This window comes from Oryx dammah, unplaced genomic scaffold (genome assembly GCF_014754425.2).
Source record: "Oryx dammah isolate SB20612 unplaced genomic scaffold, SCBI_Odam_1.1 HiC_scaffold_24, whole genome shotgun sequence".
Classification (NCBI taxonomy): Eukaryota; Metazoa; Chordata; class Mammalia; order Artiodactyla; family Bovidae; genus Oryx; species Oryx dammah.
The window spans coordinates 14,108,494-14,129,512 of NW_024070208.1; the positions used below are offsets into that span (position 1 = coordinate 14,108,494).

Sequence of the window (21,019 nt, forward strand, 5' to 3'; positions counted from 1 at the left end):
TCCATGCATAGAGGAGCCTGGCAGGCTACAGTCCACAGAGTCACAAACAGTCAGATACACCTGAATGACTACATACACATACACTCCTTATGACAAAGTATCTAATGACAGAAAATACACTGAACCTACATTTATCACACACCACATTTACCCTCTTTTTTTAATTGAAGTATAGTTGATTTATAGTATATTAGCAATGGCACCCCACTCCAGTACTCTTACCTGGAAAATCCCATGGACGGAGGAGCCTGGTGGGCTGCAGTCCATGGGGTCGCTAAGAGTCAAGCACGACTGAGCAGCTTCACTTTCACTTTTCACTTTCATGCATTGGAGGAGGAAATGGCAACCCACTCCAGTGATCTTGCCTGGAGAATCCCAGGGACGGGGGAGCCTGGTGGGCTGCCATCTATGGGGTCGCACAGAGTTAGACACGACTGAAGTGACTTAGCAGCAGCAGCTATAGGTATATGACATATGATTCAATATTTTTATAGATTGATTATACTCCATTTAAAGTTATTACAAGTAAAGTCTATATTTCCTTGTTCTGTGCAATGGATCCTTGCTGCCTATCTACTCCACACATGTACCTCAATGTTCACAGTTGCACTGCTTACAACAGACAAGAGATGGATGTAACCTGAGAGTCTACCAACAGATGAACGGATAAAGAAGATGTGGGATACGTGCACATGGGATATTACTTAACAAAAATTCAAATTTTGTCATTTGCAACAATATGGATGGACCTAGAGGATATTACACCCAGGGAAGTAAGTCAGAGAAAAACCACCATTCCATATGATCACTTACATATGGACTCTAAAAAGTAAAACGAATGTATGTAACAAAATAGAACAAACAGACTCACAGACACAGCAAACAAACTAGTGTTTACTAACAGGTAGAGAGAAGCAGAGAGGGGCAAGATAGGAATACGAGATTAAGAGGTACACCATAGTTATTTTTATGTATGCACCCTCAATTCCTTTTAACCAAAGCCTATTTGAAATTAATGTATAAACAATTCAGGGCTTCCCAAGTGGCGCTAGTGGGAAAGAACCCACCTGCAGGAGACACAAGAGACCTAGGTTCGATCCCTGGGTCAGGAAGATCCCCTGGAGACGGACATGGTGACCCACTCCAGTACTCTTGCCTGGAGAATCCCATGGACAGAGGAGCCTGGCGGGCTACCGTCCATGAGGTCGCAGAGTCAGACACGACTGAAGCGGCTTAGGAAGCACATATCAACAACTTAGGCTTCTAGAATACACTTTTGTTTTCATAAAAAGGAGCTGCATCTTCTACCAAACACTGAAATACACATGCCAAATCAAGAATAAGGCCCTGGCAGCCTCCTACTATTTAGAAAAATGTTTTTCAAGTGAACTATCTGCTCCATACTGAAGAACCAATACCAAAACCAGTACACTTGAAAAAAAGACAAAAGTGCTAGTAAGTGAAAGAGTAATAAGATATATGTCTCTTAAACCTTGCTCCAAGCCTTTCCTAAATGAGAATCCCCACAAGTATTAAGTTGGCAGATTCTAAAAGCTCAGATGGCGGAGCACAGTTCAGGCATCACTACCTATCAATGCTCTGGGCTCACTCACTGGGTTCTCTCTGGCCTCTCAGTCCACCCCAGGGAAGCAAGACAAAGCAAGCTCTCCACCTGCCCGTCAGACCGCTCCGGGTGCGCCAAGAGGCCAGGCTGTACACGGTGACGGCTCACGCCACGGACACAAATTACAGCTAATTGCACAGGGGCACAGGCACAGCGTAAAAGACAGCCCGCATCGGAGAGACCAGGCCCGTCCTAAGAGGCGGCTCAGTGTTCATCAGTCCCTTTCCTGGAACCTTCCCTCCATCCCTGGTGTGGAGGGTAAAACTCTATCCAGGACATGCCTTCATACCTGGATGTTCAGAGCCCATTTCTCACAAAAAGTGTATGCATCATGGGGGATGGGGAATAAAAATATAAGGATTTTACGTATCCGAAGTCAATCCTAAAGGAAATCAACCCTGAGTATTCATGGGGAGGACTGATGGCAAAGCTGAAGCTCCAATACTTTAACCACCTGATGTGAAGAACCGATTCACTGGAAAAGACCCTGATGCTGGGAAAGACTGAGAGCAAAGAGAAGCGGGCAACAGAGGATGAGATGGTTGAATAGCATTATCAATTAAATGGACGTAAGTTTGAGCAAACTTCAGGGAGACAGTGAAGGACAGGGAAACTGGTGTCCTGCGGTCCCTGAGGTTGCTAAGAGTTGGACACAACTTAGCGATTAAGCAACAAGTAATCTTATACCGTTCTTATTGGGGAACAGTAACAAATATACACACGCACATGTGTGTATATTACAACACTGTATTTTATATAAATGGTACATAAAATACCTTCTACAGCAAGAGAAAAGACAAAGTAGTAATTGCTATGTGAAAGGTCCCATAACCATTTGTGAAGAACAGCATTGGCTCAGTTATTTCCCACACAAAGAACTGAAAGATAATAACCTCTATGCACAAACGAATCTGGGGCTTTACAAACATGTCAGAAGCATCAAAAGGCATTAACGTAAGCCACATCCAACGTGGCAATTTATCCTCAGACTTTGTCTCAATGCTCCCAAGTAAAACCAAGACCCAGTTTTTCAACATACCAAAAGCACTGTCCTTTAAAAAGCTTTTTCATCTCTCTTTGTACCTGAGACTTGTTTTCTAAACACATCGTTCAGATTGCTGACCTGCAGGTTCAACCCCTCAAGAGGCTCCTTGAATCTTAGATATGGAAGGAAAAAAAGAGCTTTAGGGTTATGTTGGGGTGAACTGTGTCTCCCAAAATGGGACGTTGAAGCCTCAAACCCAGTATTTGTGGATCCAACCTTATTTGGAAATAAGATTCTTTGAAGATGCAATCAAGTAAAAATGAGACCATTACGGTGAGCCCTAATCCGATCTGACTGGTACCTTTATAGGAAGAAGGGGACAGATATTGACACACAAGTGTCCTGTGAGGACCAAGGCAGGGTCTGAAGTGCCGCAACACAGGCTAAGGGGGGCCAAGGTCTGCCTTCCACTGTTGCCAGCAAACTGCCGGAAACTAAGAAGAGATGAGGAAGGACCCAACCCCTCAGCCCGGCCCCTGAGATGTCGGGGGAGCATGACCCTGCCAAAACTTTAATTTCAGACTTTCAGACCTCAGAACTATGAGCCAACAAATGTGTGTTGATTTAAGCGATACTGTTTGTGGCACTTTCTTATGGCAACCTTCGGAAGCTAACAAGAGGAGCATCTTTCTTTTACCTCCCAAGCAGGACTTCATGAAAATTAATCCTGATAGGGGTCTAGTTGAGCCCATAGAAGCTCCCTCCATAACCTACGGAAGCATTAGTTGCTCAGTCATGTCTGACCAACTGTTTGTGACTCGCCAGGCTCCACTATCCATGGAATTCTCCAGACAAGGATCCTGGAGTGGGTAGCCAATCCCTTCTCCAGGAGATCTTCCCAATCCAGGGATCGAACCCAGGTCTCCCAGATTGCCAGCAGATTCTTTACCACCTGAGCCACCAGGGGAGCTCCATAACCTATTCCAGTGGATAAAACCCCCTGACACTAGAAATTCGTATCTATACCTAAGAGAGAAACTTGCTGCCAACTGCCACCTTCAAGCCTGAAAGTATCTTTGGAAACTGCTGAGGTCACCCTGCCTTCCTATCCCCAGGGACTCACCCTGGACGAGGCAATGAAGCAGATCCAGCAATCAACTTCTCACCTGTCATTTGCTTTTTCAGAACACCCAGCGCTAAAGAGCCCCTAGCAACCTGATGTTTTAACAGCCACAGGTATGAGCGCATAGAGGATGACAGCCCTGGATTATTTAATGAGATCACAGCATGTAACACTAGCAAATGGGAAGACTGAACACTCTTGTTGCAGAGACGGTAATACTGCGTGATATGAAGGGGATGCCAGTTTGCTCTGTTTGGAACAAAGGCATGTGGGATGTATTCATTAGGACAGAGGACGGCTCTGGAGACGCAGAAGCAGAGAACTCACTACAAGAGCCAGTTACGCTTTTAGAGCTTGCATCCCATAATTTTACAGATGAGAAAAACCACGCTCAAGACACATCTTGAGGACTCCACTGCCAACCCTGACCTAGGCAGGCCTTCTGCCAGACTACTGTCTGTCTGCTTCTCAACCTCCAAAGAGTGGGGTGATGATGTCTTTTTTTTTTGCAGGGGGCTGATGATGTCTCTCCATAATGTGCTTTTTTCCCCCTCCTTTTGAATTTTTCAAAGCTTCAAACATATGACAGTTGGGATATGCTCTGGTTTCTTTTTTAAATTGGAAGAAAATTGCTTTACCATGATGTGCTGTTTCTGCGAGACAACAACGCAAATCAGCCATGTGTGTGTATTTACATACACATGTGTGTATATATTTACATATGCACGTGTGTATGTTTACATATACGTGTGTGTGTGTCCCCTCTCTCTCGAGTCCCCTCCCGCCAGGTCATCGCAGAGCGCCAGGCGGGTGTCCCCCTGCTATACAGCATCTTCCCACCTGCTGTCTGTTCTATACATGGTAATGTATATATGTCAGAGCTGCTCTCTCAGTTCGCCCCACCCTCTCCTTCCCCTGCTGTGTCCACAAGTCCGTCCTCTACATCTGTGTCTCTATTCCTGCCTGCAAACAGGTTCATCAGTACCATTTTAGATGCCCCAGTTAAAGCCAATTCTGTGCCCACAAAAAAAAAAAAAAGACAAAAACTCTAATATTTTAAATGGAAAGTGGATTTGGGAAAATGAGAAAGATATTCCTATACAATAAATGTTAATCAAAATTCTCAGTGTTTAAACGTATCAGAAAGCATGACATTTAAGGTAATAATCTAGTAGTTGGGGCTTTAAAGATCACAATTACAACTTGGCTTTTCTGAACAGACATAAAAAAAAACATTCTGTCACATGTTAAAAAAATAATAATAATGTAATCAATAAAACATATTACAGTATTTACCAAACTGAAACAAGTGATATTTATTACCACTCTTTTTCAATCACACAAAGTACTTGGAGAATTAGGAAGCTGAATGAAAAAGGCAAATGTGGAGCAAAAATAATCAAATGTGAAAGATGAAAGCCCATGGAGAAAAATAAGTCAAAAGCTAAGGACTGTTAACACACACAGATTGCATCAGACCAGAAAGCTGGTCAAGGTGAAGACCTAAAACAACCCGGGTCTCCAATTCAGCACTGACCACAGCACAACGATGGGAAGACTCCATGCTTCCTCAGATTTCCCATAAAAGGGCAGCAGCAGAAGGTAAAGTGAGCAAAACACAATGACGACCAAAACCCATCCTCAGGACTAACTCCTTCCATTTTCCTCCTTTTATTGATTTTTTTTTTAAGCCCACTTTGCACTCTGCCAGGCAGCTTGGTTTCAGGGAACACCATTTAATGCACCTTATTGATTCAATCGTACACATTTATACGTGTGTAGAAACTTTTGCTACAGTGCCTTTATTGATCTTTTAATTGGTAATGGAGGCCAGACAACCTGACAAGAGCCTTATTGCAAATATTTTTTATTTTCTCAAGTGAGGGCAACAAAATCATCAAAAATGTTCAGCAAATGAAGCACTGTGCTTTGCTTACCTTGGGTTATGTTTTAGAGATGCTGTCACTAAGATTTTTTTTTTTCTAAAGTCAAAATTACATAAGACTGACTGAACAACTCATTTGGATGGAAATGTCTTTTTTTTTTTTCAATTTCTAGAAATATTCCTGATGGACCCTTAATTTATCGGCCCTGGGAATGACAAGCCAGTGTTCCCTTTCAGTGTAGCCATTTTCAGATTACACAGTGCTCACTGGGTGAGCAAGCCTTCTGGCAAAGTTGCCACAAGGTTAAGCGCTTATGTTAACAATAGTTGTGAACACACTGTGAAGGGGCCCTGGTGAAGGACTTCATGACACTGAGTTAATTCTGATACTTTGTCTCTCATCTACAGCATGGCCCTCTAGTCCTAGGGAAAGACTCATTCTCACCCAGATATTCTGTACCCTTTAAGTCCCCTACATACAAACCTTCAGGTCATGAGCTTTCAAAGGTGCAACGTGCATGTGTAAGTCCAATCGTGTAAGTGAGATCATGTGTCTGGAGTTACCTATAAAGGCTGGGTTCTGAGGCTAACTTTGCTGGACTTATGAACAAACTGGACATAGGAACTCATTATCAGAATGGAACTTGTCCACATACAGGAGCTGAAAAGTGAAGAGTTAAGGGGACTGTTTGGGTAGCAAACTCTACAGAAGCAGTCACAAGGCTGTAATGAAAAGTGGGTTCCAGGGTCTTTGGCAGAAGTGGAGGGAATGGAGCCCAGCCCTTACTGAAGGCATGGAGGCAGCAGGGACGCTGGGTTCAAGGCGGAAACAAGATGAAACCTTGGCTTGTCATCCATGCCCCTCAAACTCCTCCCTCGTCTCTCTCTCGCAATCCCAACATTATGTAGCCTGGTGGTCTTGTTCAGTCGCTCAGTCATGTCTGATTCCTTTCAACCCCATGGACTGCAGCACGCCAGGCTTCCCTATCCTATCTCCTAGAGTTTGCTTAAACTCAAGTCCATTGAGTCAGTGATGTCATCCAACCACTTCATCCTCTGATGCTCTCTTCTCCTGTTGCCTTCAATCTTTCCCAGCATTAGGGTCTTTTCCAATGAGTTGGCTCATTGTATCAGGTGGTTAAAGTATTGGCACTTCAGATTCAGTATCAGTTCTTCTAATGAATATTCAGGTTTGATTTCCTTTAGGACTGACCAGTTTGATCTCGCTGCAGTCCAAAGGACTCTTAAGAGTCTTCTCCAGCACCACAATTTAAAAGCATCAATTCTTCAGCGCTCATTTTCTTTATGGTCCAGTGCTCACATCTGTACATGACTACTGGAAAAACCATAGCTTTGACTACGTAAGCTTACGTATACTCAAACTTGGATGAATCACGTGAACCAGAAGTTCCAATCCTAATGCAGTGAGTGAAAGTCATTCAGTCATGCCCGACTCTTTGTGACCCCATGGGCTATGCAGTCCATGGAATTCTCCAGGCCAGAATACTGGAGTGGGTAGCCTTTCCCTTCTCCAGGGAATCTTCCCAACCCAGGGATCGAACCCAGGTCTCCGGCACTACGGGAGTCCTAATGCAAGTCAGGTCTAATTTCACTCCACCATAGAAGATTTCTAGTGGAAGGCACACTTAAACTTGGATTTTTTTTTTTAATTTAGTAATATTGACAAGCAAATATTTTTCCCATTGCATTTTGTACTTTCCAATATCAAGGCAAATAATGTAATAAAATCAAGTGTATAAAAAGATAGAAATAAAAGGAAAAAAACAAGTATAACCTCTAAAAGGCATCCCCAGAATCATGGATCAAATTTGAAAAAAGCAGTTTAAATCTGCATTGCTACATACCATTCACTGACCTTTAGGTCTTCCCATGCCTAGGTAACAGCTAGGTGGATCTGCCACTTTCTGGCCTGACTGGTTATTAATATTAACAAAGGGTCTACATATCTTGAGGTTTCTGGGCTGGCTCAGTGGTAAAGAATCTGCCTGCTAATGCAGGAGATGCGGGTTCGATCCCTGGCTCAAGAAGATCCCCTGGAGGAGGAAATGGCAACCCATTCCAGTATTCTTGCCTGGGAAGTCCCATAGAGAGAGGCGCCTGGAGGGCTACAGTTCGTGGGGTTGCAAGAGTCGGACAGAACTACTGAACCACAGCGACACATACCCTGAAGTTCTTCTGGTAACTACCAGACAGCCTGGGCATGGGTCTGGTGCCTGATGCAACTTCCTCCAGCAAACGATCTCTGGGAAATCTCTGCCTGTCTCAGCAGCGGCAGTGAACTGAACACGTGAACAGGCTGACAGGCTCCACGGTCTCCCATGCCCCCCTGTTCCCGAGCATGACATGCTTCTTCTGTGTGGATCAGATCTTCACTGAGTTCTTCTGGATAGATGGGAGCTCTTCCCCAGCACTGATCTCACTGACCAATGACACCACCCAAAACCGTGCAAGTTATATATGTTGCCCAGAATGCCTAGTTAACGTACTTATACATCATGAGTGCACTGCAGAATAACACAGTCAAACAAGGAAGGAGACGAGGCCTGACCTTCTGATCAGCGAGGACCACCTGATTTAAGGCCTGTATTCACAAATACCAGTGCTATCGAGCAAGGCGTAATTTGTGAACATCGCGACTATACCTTGACTTTTATTATTTAAAATTCATGTATAGCTAATTTGCCAATCACACTGAACACACAATGGGCCCTTACATGCAAACAGAACTAACAATGTGGGATCTAATTCTTATGCTGCCCCACATCCCACACAGGAGATCAACCTCACTTGAACAAATTCTGATAGGAGAACAGGGGCTGTGATTTTAAGTCATTTTCCTTTTATTTTCTGCAGAATTCTTTAAATTAAACCTACATCCATAACTGTAATTAGTTCCCTTGAAAATCTTCAGGATTTTTGAATTAAAATGTGTAGGAAAATATTATTCATAAGATGGTATTTTCCAAATATTATAAAGCATTGGAAACGCCCTATTTTTTATTTTGTAATATGAAAACTTTCAAAAGCCCTTTTAATCTGGGCTCAAAGAGCACACAGTATATGATACAACCTAGAGGAAAAGAATTTTATAAACTATACCACAGTTTTTTAAATATAAGAATCTCTAATCAGTTTTTCAACATAACAAAATGAGTTTTTACAGTCAAGCGATCTAGTAATTTAAGGAAAAGCTCTGTGACATTAAGTGAAAAAAACAAAAAGATTTTACACCAAAAACATTCATTCTATGGTCAACTGCCTTTCTCTGGTGCAATGTATAGAATTACAGTGGAATTAGTTCTTAAGTTATCAATTTAAAAGATTAATTGGTAAAGATAATATTAACCCATTATATTTAAATGGTCCATCTCTCATTGACATTTAAACAGAAACAGTGCTTTCATTTGCTGCTTTTCAAAAAGAAGTGCCTTCCAAATAATAATCCTTTAATGGCATATCATTAGAGATGTTAATAATAAAGACAGTTAAAGTCTAATAGGCATGCCAAGATGGCAACTGATTCCTCTTCGGTTATATTTGCTCAGTCCCTTTTCCTGATACCTGACCATAACAAGCATCCTAAGCACAGATTAACAATTTTTGCCTAAAAAACTCTGAAACCATCTTATTTACTCATACTAGCTTTTTGTCGTTTAGTCGCTAGTCGTGTCTGACTCTTTGCAACCCCACAGACCGCAGCCCACCAGGCTCCTCTGTCTATGGAGATTTTTCAGGCAAGAATAGAGAAGTGGGTTGCCATTTCCCTTCTCCAAGGGATCTTCCTGACCCAGGAATCAAACCCACATCCCCTGTGTCTCCTACATAGCAGGTGGATTCTTCCCTGCTGAGCTACCGGGGAAGCCTTTGCTAATCAGCAACTCATTCTTAAGAAGGGCCAACACCACCCTAACTAAAGCTGTAGAAGAGGCACTGTCTTTAACCTAGTCCTTTTGTGCTCTGGAGGTCATCCCATACCATTTCCTTGCTGAATCTTCTCAACTAGCATCTGAGACCCTGACCCTCAACTATTCATGACTTCATAGGGTAGCCTCTTTATGGACAGTATTCCCAAATCTGACCAATCTACAAAGGCACAGTTTTTAAAAACCTATCCTTTCTCCTATCTGCTACCGTTTCCTAGGTTCCAACCATCTAATCAGATTGATACCAACTGTCCACTAAGAATCTTATACTGATCCATTCATTCAACAAGTATCCACTGAGCACCAACTATGTGTCAACATTCTTCTAGGTGCTAGGGGTATATCGATGGGTGGGATCAGATCAGGATGTTCACCTGAGAGGTTAACACAATACATAAGCAAATTAACTGATAATAAAGATGGATGTAGGTATGTATATATATTCCGTTAGATGTTTCTCAGATTAATAAAGGAAAAGAACACAAAAGAAGAGCTGCGGTTGTGGGACTGCATTTTAAATAAGATGGTTACACAGGTGATTAGCTACATAAAGGCCTGAAGACGGGGAGAAAGTCCTGTGGAGGAACATGGGGAAAGTGTTTCAGGCAGAGGACAGCAGATTCCTAAGTATCAAGTGTAATATTTCTGAGCAACAGAAAGGAGGCCAATGCGTCTCGACTGGGGTAAATGAGGCGAAGTGTAGTCAGGGCAAGTACCAAGGACCACTGTAAAGACTCTGATTTTACTCTGAACAAGGAGGGAAGCTACTGAAGAGTTCTCAGCAAAGGAATACTATCACTTCTTATTTTCAAAACATCTATAGAGGAAGTCCCCGACATACGAACCTTCAAGTTACGAGCTTTCAAGGACGCGAACCTGTGCTCCATCAACGTCCAGCAGATGAGGCTGCCGCTCGCCCTCTGGGTCTATCACTGACGACTCTTCAGCTGTATCATCTCCCGCCACCTCTCTCACCTCCACTCAGAAGCTCTTGCCTGTTCCTTCAGGGCCAGCCCCTGGATGCCGGCTGCTGTCCTGCACTACTGTACTTTTCAAGGCACTGCACTGTCAGATTAAAGACATTTTATTTCTATGTTTGTTTTTACGTATTATTTGTATGGGAAGTATTACAGAACAGAATGATATGGTTGAGTGCATTAGTTGGGTACCTAGGCTAACATTGCTGGACTTACAAACAAACTGGACTTAACAAACGCTCTCGGAATGGAACTCGTTTGTATGCAGGGAACTTACTGTATTGAGATACAACCGACAAATATAATTCACTGGTCTTCAGTATATTCATAGAATTATGAAACCATCACCACAATCAACCCCAGAACATTTGCATCACTCCAAAAAAGAAACCCTATGCCCCTCAGCAGCACTCCCCAAGCCTCAAGCTCCTAGCCTAGGCAACTCCTCCACAGACTTGCCTATTCCAGATATATCACATAAATGGCATCATGCAACACGTGCTCTTTTGCCATTGGCTTCTTTCACTTAGTATAATGTTTTTAAGGCTCACTCTTATTGTAGCATATACCAGTACTTAATTTCTTTTTACTGCTCAATAGCATTCCATTAAATGGATATATACCACACTTGGTTTATCCAGTCATCAGGTGACGGACATTTGGGTTGCTTCCATTGGGTAACTGTCACAAATAATGCTTTGAAGAACATCTGTATTGTAGTTTTTATACAGATGTTCACGTATGCTAAGTCACTTCAGTTGTGTTCGACTCTTCGAAAAGCTACGGCGTGAGCCTGCCAGGCTCCTCTGTCCATGGTATCTCCAGGCAAGAATACTGGAGTGGGTTGCCGTGCCCTCTGCCAGTTTTATACAGACATGTATTGCCAGCTATCTTGGGTAAATATAATGCCTAAAAGTATACTTGCTGGGTAATATGCTTAACCTTTTGAGGAACTGCAAAGCTGTTTTCCAAAGTAGTTGAAATATTTTTACTTTCTACCAGTAGTGTGCGAGGGTTCCAACTTTTCCATATTCTCAACACTTGTAATTTTACCTGTCTTTTTATTCACAGCCACCTAAGCTGGTATAAAGTAGCATCTCGTTGTGGTTTTGATTTGCATTTCACAGATGGCCAAAAATATTGAGCATCTTTTTGTTCTTACAGGTCATTTGTACATCCTCTTTGGAAAATGCATATTCAGATCCTTCACTGTTTTTTTTTTTTTTTAAATAGGGAATGCCTTTTTATTACTGAGTTGTGACAGTTCACTACATATTCTAGATAAAGGTCCCTCATCAATATACGGTTTGCAAATATTTCCTATCATTTTTGTAAGCTGTCATTTCATTTTATGATTTGCCATAGAACATTAAAGCTTTTAATTTTGATGAAATTCAAATTATCTATTTTTTCTTTTATTTTCTTGTGCTTTTGGGGTCATAGCTCAGATGACCCCATTGCTTAATCCAAGATTGTGAATTTTTATACTTTTATCTCTTTCTCAGAGATCTTTCATTTTAGCTCTTATTTTTACATCTTTAATTAATTTTTGTATATTGTGTGAGAGAAGGGTGTCTAACTTTATTCTTTTGTATGTAGAAACCAAGTTTGTTTCAGCATCTTTTGAAAAGACTGTTGGTTCTCCACTGAATTACTGGCTCCCATGTCAAACTAAATGACACTTTAACAGGATTTGTCTGTTGCCCTTAAATTGGCCAGGTAAGAGATGATGGTGGCTCAACAAGGAGGGTGACATGGAAATGCAGAGAAGTGGTCAAATTCTGGATACGCTTTGAAAATTGAGCTGATGAGACTTGCTTAGAGACTGGATGTGGGTGCAAAAGGAAGAGGACTTAAAGTCATCTCCAATATTTTTGCCTTGATGTCACACAGACTGTAATTCTGGTTTGGAAAAGAGTCACACGATCATCTGGGCTCCTCTGTCCATGGAATTCTCTGGGCAAGAATGCTGGAGTGGGCTGCCATTCCCTTCTCCAGGGGATCTTCCAGACCAAGGATCGAACTCGGGTGTCCTGCATCTTCTGCATCACAGGTGGATTCTTTACTGCTGAGCCCCTGGGGAAGCCCCTTTATGAGCAAAGAGGTGGCTTAAATGCCCCTGTTCCGGATGAGAGCGGACGGACCATTCAGAAGGCTACCGTGATAATCCCTCTTTGAGGATTTATCTGAATTGTCCCTAGTCCTTCCTATAGACACGATGACTGACCTCTGACAAATAATTACTTGTGAGAACTACAACTCTCACCATGGGGCAATGCAGAAGACGGTACAGGCTAGAAGGGATTTTTAGGCAGCCTTCAAGTCACACTGCTGCAGAAGGTATTCACTGAAGACAGGAGAGCTTCATTTCCTATTAACTCAAGCAGCTCTTGTAGCAGACTTGCTAATAGGCCCAGGCCAGCAGGTTCTCAGGCATTAATCTGCAAGTTCTATGAAAGCCCCTTGAGAAGATGGTCAAGGCACAACTCACACAGCTCACGTCTCCACACTGGTGAAAATAACCAGCTCATCTCTAGCGTTCCTTAAAGGCACTTGATCTCCCTCCCCTGGCCTCTGGAGTGGCAGGGCAAGCAGGACAAGGACTGCGACATGCAGGGAGGGAACAGGGGCATTTAAGCCACCTCTTTCCTCATAAAAGGGCTTCTCCGGGGGCTCAGAGGTGAAGAATCCACCTGCGATGCGGAAGACGCAGGAGACCCGGGTTCGATCCTTGGTCTGGAAGATGCCCTGGAGAAGGGAATGGGAACCCACGCCAGCATTCTTTCCTGGACAATTCCATGGACAGAGGAGCCTGTTGGGCTACAGTCCATGGGGGTCACAGAGTCGGACACGACTAAAGTGACTTAGCACGCATGCACGTTCTTCATGAAAAAAAAAAAGGTGATTTTCTTCTGGATTTAGCACCCCTCCTTTCCCCTCTAGCCTAGCCAAGATTTCCATTTCAGTGAAACTCTATGGAGTCCGGAGGGCACAAGGAAGAGCTAGTGCTCCTTTCAAGGGAAGGCTGGGAGGCATCTCTGAAAACCAGCTCTGGACAACCTTGAACTAGATCTGAGAACCTGCTCTACAGACAGACAAAGAGCCTCTGTGCAGGACCCTAATAAGTCCCTCAAGTCATTCCTTGTCAGTGAAGCAACAGCTAATGAGGAAGCAGTGCCTCTCAGCACTAGACACACTCAGAGGGAAGGAGGCCAGGCTAGCACGTCAAGGATTTCCAAGGCACACAAAGGAAAATGTAAATCTGTCCCCGGGCCTGGAGACAAGACAAAGACCAAATGGAATCCGAGAGGAGGTTGTCAAGCACTTCGTTATAGATGCATGGGAGGCTTTTGATGGACCCCTCCAAGACGGACGTTAAAACAAACAACCCAAATGTAAATATGAAGACTGTTTGCTTCAATTAAGTCTAAGCTACAGGAGTGTGAACTTTCCTACTGCCTCTGTGCACCGCTCTGCCAGTGCCTTCACCATTATTAAAGTGTGTTTATACAGGGTTTGGCTTTTCATCTATTATGGAAAAATTACATCTTGCCCACAGCACTACAGAGGCCTGAGCACAGTAAATCCCCCACTGACCTTGAACCCAAGCTAAAACAAACAGTCACTCTCCTTGGTGCTGAACTGCCTAAATAATGCACTGCGTGCATGCCTACGAATATAAATTACAACTACAAGGCATCTTGCCAACAGGGTTTTCCAGAAGGCAGTGTTTGTAGAGGCACTTGGATGTAGACAAAATCCTTGGAGAGATAACTGGGAAGACGCTCCGTGGCAGAAGATGATCATGTAGGTACTGAACACTAAGACTCTTGAGAGGCCCTTGGACTGTAAGGAGATCCAACCAGTCCATCCTAAAGATCAGTTCTGAATATTCATTGGAAGGGCTGATGCTGAAGCTGAAGCTCCAATACTCTGCCCACCTGATGCAAAGAACTGACTCATCGGAAAAGACCCTGATGCTGGGAAAGATTGAGGGCAGGAGAAGGGGATGACAGAGGATGAGATGGTTGGATGACATCATTGACTCAATGGACATGAGTTTGAGCAAGCTCCGGGAGTTGGTGATAGACAGGGAAGCCTGGTGTGCTGCAGTCCACGGGGTTCCAAAGAATCAGACACAACTGAGCAACTGAACTGAACTAAGGAGTGCTCAGTCATGTCCAACACATTCAGTTGTGTCCAACTTTTTGCGACCCCAGGGACTGTAGCCCACCAGGCTCCTCTGTCCATGGAATTCACCCGGTAAGAATACTGGAGGGGGCAGCCGTTCCCATCTCCAGGGGATCTTCCCAACCCAGGGATCGAACCTGGGTCTCCTGTATTGCAGGCAGATGCTTTACCAGCTGAGCCACCAGGGAAGTCCAAACACACACAAGAGTGTGCTGGGGTTGGAGCCCCACCAAGGAGGTGGCAAGACTGCAGCAGCTGCTGGTCAGAAGGCTTCACAACGGTGGAGGAGGAAGGAGTTTCAAGAGCAGAGGTAATTGCAAGGAAAAGCTCAAACCGGCAAAGCATCGTGAGATGGGTAACAGGAAGCAAGAAAGAAGACAAAAATGTCAACCAGAAGGTCAACCTCATGGAAAATGGCATTTCCATTAGAACCACCACGAAAATGCATACACACGGAAAAGTGTTTCTAAAATAATGTTAAATGAGAAAAGCAAGACATAAAACAGTGAATGCATGATGGTTGCAATCACGCATACAAAAGGCTGAAACATGCATGGGAAACCTATCAGTACAAAATTCAAAACCACCAAACGACAGTCATAGAATTATGGACAGATCAGTTTTCTTTTAAAACAACTTTTAATCTTATGGTAAAGACACATGTGTATACACTCACCATATTTTTGTAGGCAATTAGAGTGTACCTAAATATTCACTGCAGCCCTGTAATGGTTTCAAAAATGGGAAGCGATTCAAATATCTGTCTATCAGGGACAGATCAAATAAATTCTGGCATATGCAGAAAATGACTTCCTATGCCACTTTAAACACTGAAGTATATCTGTCTGTACTGACGTGCAGCTAAGTCTGTGAGATACAGCCAAGTAAAATTTTTAAAAGGCAAGATGCAGAAAAACATGCATGATATAATAATATTTTTATTAAAATAAATAACTGCATTAGTATATGCTGGTATATATACAGGAAAGAAAGAGTTTGGAGTAATAGACACAAATGCAGGGAAAATTATGGGAGTGCATGTTTTCATTTCCTACATTAATGTATGTCTCTGACGCTTGAATTTTGTACAATATGAACCTATATGGGTCACAATTTTAAAGAGTGAAAATTGAACCAAAAATTTTGATAGCGACTAGCATATGTGGGCTTCCCTGGTGGTTCAGTGTTAAAGAATCCGCCTGCAATTCAGGAGACAGGAGATGCAGGTTTGACCCCTGGGTCAGAAAGATCCCCCGGAGAAGGAAATGGCAACCCACCCCAGTATTCTTGCCTGGAGAATCCCCATGGACAGAGGAGCCTGGCGGGCTGCAGTCTATGGGGTCACAAAGAGTAGGACACGACTGAGCAACTAACACTTTTCACTACAACTAGAGAGTCCATGTGCTGAGATCTCACATCACGCAGCAAAGATCCCACGTGCTGCAACTAAGCCCCGATGCAGCCAAATAAATAACAAAGATATAAGTTTCTCAAAAAAAAAAGAAAAAGAAGAAGTCTATCCCAGGGTAATAAGTGGTAAAATCTAAGCATAGCTTTGAAGAGCAGAGGGTGGTAGGGCTGCAGTGGGGTAGGGTACAAACAGGCAGTGTAACTAAGGGAATGAAAAGCAGTGGTCACACTGAGCTCTAACCTGGGCAGGGAGCTAACCAGCTGCCCTGAGTTGAAGGGTAGGAGGAATGAGAAAACCACCTGAACCAAAGGAGAAGTACTTCACAGGGTACGAAGATCCACTGTCCATTCACAGAGTCCCGAGGGAAAAAAAGTGACAGGGAATTTCTGAAATGCAGAAGGAGGTGGCAAAAAAACATGGAAAAAGCAAGGCTGAGAATGACTGGGTAACAGTGAGTAAAACAGCACAAAAGAATATCAAGAGGCGAGGAAACAGAATTTATGCGGGGATTCATAACATACGGCTGATTTACCAAAAGCCAGTCAGACACCCAGTAAGCTGGCTGCAAACCCATGAACCTGAAATCTTCTTTCCTGCTCTCAAAAGCAATCGGAACTTCAAAACGCAGTTTGTCTGCCCTTAACAAGTTCAGCAAATTTCAGCTGAAAATCACTGTTCCTTATAGATCCTGTTAGTCTGTGTCACCATGTCCCAGATGTTCCTAGGAATCGGAACAGCTAATTTATTTAGTTACCAAGCCCTCCCATCCAGTAGGCGAGGAGAGCTGACAAGAGGAAGCAGCATCCCTCAGTATAAAAAGTAAAATGATGGGCTCGGCTCTACCACCCCCAGGCACATCTAAACCACTAAGTGCCTCAGGCTCCCAGTCTGAAAAATGGGTACACAGAATTGTGAGATTCAAATGATAGAAAAATGATAACTCAGTGTCCTGGACATAGCACAACACTCAATGTTACTGAATGAGCAAATGAGCCAAGGTAGCTTGGTGCCACAGGTACTATGATTGTGCATAAAACAAAGGTATGGGAAAGGGTAACATTCTAGTGAATTCTACCTTACTGAAGTCAGGGCAAGTCACTTCCTTTCAACATCCAAGTCTCCCATCTACTGCTTCTACTACTGTTATTGCCCTTCCTGGGCATTTATAACGCATCCTCGACATTGGAAAGTATTATTTCTGTGCTTTTTGGCTTTTCTCTTTAGAACTGTAAGATCTCAGATGGCCAGGGATGTGACTTCAGGATTCATGAGCAGGCAAATTACCAATGAACATTATAAAGCCACACAGAGAAGAAAGCATGTCCAAGCCTTCCTCAGGCCCAGGGCGGACCCCACGGTGCCAAGGTTTATATGGTGGCAGTGAAGGGGACCGCAGATCCTTTGGCAACGCTGAGGTGAGGCAGCCTTCAGAGCACATCAAACGGGGTACCTTTCACTTGAAGGCAATTAGGATTAAGCAGTACTCTCTAGGTTAGGGGTTGTTAACTCTAAGTCCTTGGATTCCAAAGGGACTCACGGATGGAATTCACAGAGGTGCTGATACTCAAGTGGGGAAAAAAGTCAGATCTTTATTTTTACCAAAATAAACAACAAACATTTGTTGTTTAGCCGCCAAGCTGCGGCTGACTCTTTAGCGACCCCAAGGACTATATAGTCTGCCAGGTTCCTCCATCCACGGGATTTCCCAGGCAAGAATACTGGAGTGGGTTACCATTTCCTTCTCCAGGGGATCTTTCTGACCCAGGGACTGAATCCATGTCTCCAGCATTGGCAGGCGGATTCTTGACCACTGAGCCACCTGGGAAGCATTTTTTATTTTTTCTTACCAATATCCAATTGAAACTTAGCATTTGTTTCAATTATAAATCTAGGCAACAAATCACGGTAGCATTAATGGGACTTGTACATTTGTCACCAACGGAAGCCATCAGTGTTTTCAGATCTCATTGTAACTGACACAGATACCTGGAAACATCATGTGCGTTTATAATCAGCTTGAAATTACAGCAGTTACTATTCCCTCTGCCAGATCTAATATAATATAAGCAAAGAGCACATGTGATATTATTACAAAACAGATTTGACTTAATACTTGATAACTATAATTAACATAATTGGTTCCTTATTATTGTATGTATTTCATCTTACATATTTACATACTTTGCTGTGAGATGCAAAAATAAACTCTGCCAGACTACCAAAGATGTCCAGGACACTGAAAAAGTGTAAGAAGCCCTGGACTGCACCACCCAACAACTGAAAACACTGTGTAGGCTTGAAGCGATGCAAATGCAAAGGTGGAAACGTCTGAGATCTGTAATTATTCTGAGATGCATAAGTTGCTTATATTGACGAGAAAGTTTGAAATTAATAACAAGACTTACATAATAGAGCAGGCCATGCATGAGACAGTCCAATCTGAGTTCTTTTTATAACCTTTTTCCCTTTGGATTAAAAAAAAAAACAAGCCTCTGAGTCAAGCGCTTGGTTTTGAATCCTATCTCAAATTTACTGTCTGGCCTTGGGCAAGCCAGTAAACCTCTCTAAGCCTCATTTTTTCTCGTCTATAAAATGTGAATGATAATACCTGTCTCAAAGCATTATTAAGAGGATTAAATAATACATGCAAAACACTAAATAATACATGCAAAGTACTTAGCACAGTACCTCACATAGTAAGTACTCAATAAATCAGAGCAATATCACTGCTTTTAGTCGTTAATGGCATTTGAATCATAACTTATATTGAGACTTAAGATGATTTCTTTACAAGATTACACAATCAAGAGGCAATATAACACACGGCCTCAGAACACAGACTCTAAGGAATAGACTGCTCGCATTTGAATTCTCCTCCACCACTTACAAGCTGTGGAACTCTGAGTAAGCGCCTCCATTTTTTTGAGATTGAGTTTCCAGATCTGTGAAATAGGGAAAATGGTCATATCCACTTCATAGGATTGTTACAAAGGCCAAGTTATAGCCATATGCAAAGCCCACTACAAAGTGCCTGGCAAACAATAAATACCTGGTGATCATCAGCTGTTGCTATTCATCACTAGTCAGTCATTATATAATGGTTTCATAACAGGCGACACAGAACTCTTTCTTCTTCCTCATCTTAATTTCAGTGATGATGACCATAAATGAAGTGCAGTAGTCCCATTTCAACAAAACTATTTACTGGAGAAGGGAAGAGCAACCCGCTCCAGTGTTCTTGCCCGAAGAACTGCATGGACAGAGGCATTCAACTGTAAACCTGGCGGGCTGCAGTCCGCGGGGTCACAAAGAGTCGGATGCGACTGAGACTAACACATTGACATGAATATATTTGGATGCTAATAAGAACAAGGCAGGGAGGAAATTCAGCTACAGTCATTTCCTAGGAGGGATTAGAAAGGCCCCACTTCTCAGGTCTTTGGAACCAAGGCCAAGCTCACATAGAAAGATACTTAAAAAAGAAATGCTTCTTTCAGGACCACAGATCTGTGTCAGAGAGGGACAAGCGTAACTCTGCCTCTGTTCCTTTAAACAGGCGCTGAGGGGGGGCCTCTGTGGCCCGGGCTGGAGCTCACCTTGGAGAAAGGAGCCATGGAGACGCGGGGCTGGGTGACAAGGACGAGGAGCACCTGTGCTCAGCAGGGGGCCGGCCCTGCTCCTCACCCCGCAATTAGTGGGGTTGGCTTAATTCAAATCCTGCACCTACCACTCATCTCTGAGAATGTGACTGAGGGTCACAGTAAAAACAACAATCATGATGATAACAAACACACTCACTTGTCCCCATCTTTTAAGGGAGCTGAGTAATCAGTAACCCAGCAATTCACCATCACGGCAAAATAAGGAAACAAAACTATCCTCACCATCCCTGTATTTCCTTGATTTTTACTCATAAAAATCAAAAACTTTTACTCATAAGCTTTAGGAATTCAGGGTTCTCTGCTGATGTAATATTAACACTCCCAGCATATAAGGGAGTAAATACTAAAATCAAATGATGATACGTAAGCACCATAATTCTGACCGATGATAAAATGAATGGTCATGGCTCTCCCCAGTATGCCACAAAAATGCAAGGGTCGGATCTGCTTTTTATTGCAAAATAACAATTAAGAGATTACTAAGTCACCAGTTTGAAAGTCAGAAGCACTAAATCTTTAGGTTTTCCCCAGCTGCACGCAGCGGTATTCCCTGGAGATTGAGTTTTCCAACACACATAGCTAAAGGTCCAGACCGAGGAGGAAGGAAAACAAGAAGTTTTTCATACCAGGAAAGCAAAATTTGGCATACTCTGGGCTCAGTGGCCAAAGGTTATCGGGGAGTAGAAATATTTACAGTGGAATCAGGGTCAATTGGTAATTAGAGGGCTCTCCTCTTTGGGCTCGAGTCATGCCAGTATTATTATTTCCAGCATCCCTTAACAGGAGCCACAGTAAAACATTCCAACTGAGGGATTAACAGTGCCCTTTCCATGCTGGCTTTCAGCACTGCAGGGGCGTTGCCAAGCACCCAGGGAGAGGCGCGCCTGGGCTTCAGCGCCTGGACCACTGGAGCTCAACCACACCGAGATGCTTTCCAAATCTCCAGGCTGCTGACTTTGGGTCTCAGCTCCAGGCTGATGTGATTCTGCGGCAGAGCAGGTTCACGATTTGGATTAAGGCAACATCTTGGATCTGGAATCTTCTGACAAAGCAACCTTAGACCAAGACTGGCACATGTGCACTGTCAACAGATGGGGGGAGGGGAAGACAGGAGAGAAATCCAGGAATGGATGTCCACGGGTATGTGTCTGCAGAGTTGGCATTAAGCGCCAAATTTTCCACAGGACCCCGTTTTGGGGTGGGAGCCATTCAAAATA

General features: G+C 43.2%; 1 protein-coding gene and 1 non-coding gene across 2 annotated transcripts in view; both read right to left on the reverse strand.

The window, feature by feature from the left end:
* ENOX1 (ecto-NOX disulfide-thiol exchanger 1) overlaps positions 1-21,019 on the reverse strand; it is a 662,416-nt gene that overhangs the window by 604,591 nt on the left and 36,806 nt on the right. The gene's annotated exons all lie outside the window — the stretch shown is intronic.
* TRNAC-GCA lies at positions 14,846-14,917 on the reverse strand. The gene has a single exon. It is a non-coding gene; the product is annotated as a tRNA-Cys (tRNA).